The sequence below is a fragment of the Lathyrus oleraceus genome, chromosome 3 (assembly GCF_024323335.1).
Source record: "Lathyrus oleraceus cultivar Zhongwan6 chromosome 3, CAAS_Psat_ZW6_1.0, whole genome shotgun sequence".
In the NCBI taxonomy this organism is placed as follows: domain Eukaryota; kingdom Viridiplantae; phylum Streptophyta; class Magnoliopsida; order Fabales; family Fabaceae; genus Lathyrus; species Lathyrus oleraceus.
This window is the reverse complement of record NC_066581.1, coordinates 368,597,335-368,601,586: the sequence shown is the minus strand read 5'-3', so window position 1 is coordinate 368,601,586 and position 4,252 is coordinate 368,597,335. Positions and strand designations below refer to the sequence as shown.

The following is a 4,252-nucleotide window of genomic DNA, read 5'->3' as shown; positions in this document are numbered from 1 at the left end:
ATCCGTATTTGTTCAATATGCTGATACTGTTAAAGCTAATGGTGTCACTTCAGAGGCAATTCGACTTCGTCTTTTTCCTTTCTCATTAAGAGATAGCGCTAGAAGATGGCTTCAATCTCTCCCTTCCAACTCAGTCACCACATGGAACGAGTTGAAGAAAGTTTTTCTTGCCCGATATTTTCCGCCAAGCAAAACAGCTATGTTAAGAGCCCAGATAAACGGATTTAAACAGAAAGACAATGAGTCTCTTTTCGAAGCATGGGAAAGATACAAAGACATGATGAGACTTTGCCCACACCATGGTTTGGAAGACTGGTTAGTAATTCACACATTTTATAATGGTCTCTTATACAATACAAGGTTAACAATAGACGCCGCTGCAGGTGGTGCACTAATGAACAAACCTTATGCTGATGCTTACCAGCTTATCGAGAGCATGGCCCAAAACCACTATCAGTGGGGAACCGAACGAACAACAGTGGAAAAACCTCAACCGAAAACTGGCATGTACGAGATAAGTAACCTTGATCACGTTAATGCAAAAGTGGATGCTTTGGTCCAGAAAATTGAAAGTTTAAACGTATCACCACCAACCGCCGTGGTTGCTATAACTCAGAATTGCGAGGTCTGTGGAATCCAAGGCCACACTCCTGCGGAATGTCAACTCTTGACTGGAATCCAAACAGAGCAAGTAAACTATGCTCAAGGAAGCCCCTATTCGAATACCTATAACCCAAATTGGAAGAACCATCCAAACTTTTCATATAAGAGTAATAATGCTTTATACGCACCTGGACAGTCTCCGAATCAAACCCCATCTATACCTCCAGGATATCAGAAACCAAATCCTAACAATAATACCCCTAGAAAATCCAACTTGGAAATCATGATGGAAAACTTTATAGCTTCCCAACAACAAACCAATAAAGATTTCTTAAACCAGAACATACACACTGGCGAGCAACTTAAACAACTCGCAAGCAAAGTAGATGCCTTGGCTACCCATAACAAAATGCTGGAAACACAAATATCTCAAGTAGCTCAACAACAAGCACCTACTGCTGCACCAACTGGTACATTCCCTGGACAGCCCCAACCTAATCCGAGAAGCCAAGCTCATGCAATTATATTAAGAAGTGGAACGGAAGTGGAAGGACCGTCTGATCCAAGGATAGAAAACCAAAACCCTAAGAAATCTAATGAGGAAAGTGAACCTAAGGAAAAGGAAGAGAGTAATAAGGATACCCTAGAAAAGAAGGAACCTTATGTACCTCCACCACCTTACAAACCACCTATACCTTACCCTCAAAGGCTTGTTAAAACCAAAGATGTAGGCCAATTTAGAAAATTTGTCGATCTCCTTAAGCAATTAAACGTTACAATTCCATTTACCGAAGCTATTACGCAGATGCCCTCATATGCTAAATTCTTAAAAGAAATTCTTTCTAATAAAAGGAAACTTGAGGATAGCGAAACTGTTACACTCCCTGCCGAATGTAGCGCTATAATCCAAAACATGCCTCCTAAACTCAAGGATCCAGGTAGCTTCTCTATACCCTGTCACATAGGAAAATTTGTCATCGACAAAGCCTTATGCGATTTAGGAGCCGGAATTAGCGTTATGCCTTTATCCATATGTAAGAGACTGGAAATGGGAGAATTAAGACCGACCAAGATGTCTGTACAACTAGCGGATCGTTCCATCAAATATCCTGTAGGAATCCTTGAAAACGTTCCCGTACGCATAGGTCAGTTTTACATTCCTACTGACTTCACAATTATGGACATTAGAGAAGATGATACTACACCTATTATACTAGGAAGACCATTCTTAGCAACTGCCGGTGCAATCATAGACGTAAAACGAGGAAGACTCACCTTCGAAGTAGGTGAAGAGAAAATTGAATTCATTCTTTCCCAATTCTTGAAAGCACCTGCAATAGAAGATACATGTTACTTCATGGATATCATCGATGAATGCATAAAAGAAGCAGAGTCAGGAGAAGACAAATCATCAGACTATCTTTTAGAAGACAAATCTAAACAATGCTTAGCAATAACACCAGATCCTACGCAGTGTCTTAACAAACCAACCCCTGATTTGAAAACACTTCCCAAAAATCTGAGATATGAATTCCTAGACTTAGAACTTGAACGACCTGTGATAGTCAATGCAGATCTAGGAAGACTCGAAACAGAAAAACTCCTACATATCTTAAGAAAATATCCAACCGCACTAGGATACCACATAACCGATCTTAAAGGAATAAGCCCTTCTATTTGTATGCACCGCATCATGTTAGAAGAAGACGGTAAAACCTCTAGGGAACACCAGAGAAGACTAAATCCGATCCTAAGTGAGGTAGTAAAGAAAGAAATAACCAAGTTATTAGAAGCAGGTATTATATATCCTATATCTGATAGCAAATGGGTTAGTCCTGTACACGTTGTACCAAAGAAAGGAGGCATAACCGTTATTGAAAACGAAAAAGGAGAAACTATAACTAAACGAATCGAATCGGGATGGAGAATGTGCATTGATTATAGGAAACTAAACAAAGCAACCCGAAAAGATCATTTCCCTTTACCATTCATTGACCAAATGTTAGAACGATTAGCTAAACATTCACATTTCTGTTATTTAGACGGTTATTCAGGCTTCTTTCAAATACCAATTCACCCTGATGACCAAGAAAAGACAACATTCACATGCCCTTTTGGTACCTTCGCGTATAGACGAATGCCGTTTGGTCTGTGCAATGCCCCTGCAACTTTTCAAAGATGCATGATGGCGATTTTCGCCGACTTTCTCGAAAACATCATGGAAGTATTCATGGATGACTTTTCTGTATACGGACAAAGTTTCGAAGAATGCCTTGAAAACCTGGAAAGAGTTCTTGAACGATGTGTAAAAGTAAACTTAGTACTTAATTGGGAAAAGTGCCATTTTATGGTACAAGAAGGCATTGTTTTAGGACATATCATCTCGAACAGAGGAATTGAAGTAGACAAAGCCAAAATAGAGGTAATCGAAAATCTTCAACCCCCAAGAACCGTGAGAGAAGTACGAAGCTTTTTAGGACACGCCGGTTTCTACCGACGATTCATCAAAGACTTCTCTAAGATAACTAAACCCTTAACCGGACTATTAATGAAAGATGCTGAATTCATATTCGACGATAACTGTTTAAAAGCATTTCAAACTCTTAAACAAGCATTGATCTCCGCACCCATTATGCAGACACCAGACTGGAATGAACCATTCGAAATAATGTGCGATGCCAGCGATTATGCTGTAGGTGCTGTTTTAGGACAAAGAAAGGATAAAAAGCTTCATGTTATATATTACGCAAGCAGAACCCTGGATGAAGCACAGATGAATTATGCCACAACCGAGAAAGAACTCCTAGCAGTGGTATTTGCGCTAGATAAATTTCGTTCTTACTTGGTAGGAGCCAAAATAATAGTTTACACTGATCACGCTGCTATCAGGTACCTTCTAACAAAAAAGGATGCTAAACCTAGACTCCTAAGATGGATCTTGTTACTACAAGAATTCGACTTAGAAATCAAGGACAAGAAAGGAACTGAGAACGTAGTAGCAGACCACCTCTCTAGACTTGAGAACCTTGAACCAGAAAGAACATCCATTAATGATGATTTCTCGTATGACAAACTCATAGCTACTTTGGAAGAGAACAACCCCGACATGCAAGTAGAAACCACCTTAGCTATATCTGTCATACCATGGTACGCTGATCTAGTCAATTATTTAGCTGCCGGAATAGTTCCACCTACTTTATCTTACCAGCAGAAGAAAAGATTCTTCCACGACATAAAACACTATTACTGGGATGATCCCTTACTTTTCAAAAGAGGTCCCGATGGTATTTTCCGTCGATGTGTACCCGAAGAAGAGGTAGAAAATATAATCCAACACTGTCACTCTGCGCCTTATGGTGGACACACAAGTACATCCAAGACCTGCTCTAAAATCCTACAAGCTGGCTTTTATTGGCCAACTATATGGAAGGACGTACATGCGGCTATTAAGGAGTGTGACAGATGTCAACGCACGGGAAACATATCTAGACGTGACGAGATGCCACAAAAAGGTATTTTGGAAGTAGAGATTTTTGACGTGTGGGGAATAGACTTCATGGGACCATTTCCATCCTCCTTCGGTAACAAATACATACTCGTGGCGGTTGACTACGTATCAAAGTGGATCGAAGCTATAGCTTCCCCAACT

General features: G+C 40.1%; 1 pseudogene; it reads right to left on the bottom strand.

The window, feature by feature from the left end:
- Window positions 1–206: 206 nt before the first annotated feature.
- On the bottom strand, window positions 207–306 carry LOC127133526 (uncharacterized; annotated as a pseudogene).
- Between the last annotated feature and the right edge of the window lie 3,946 nt (window positions 307–4,252).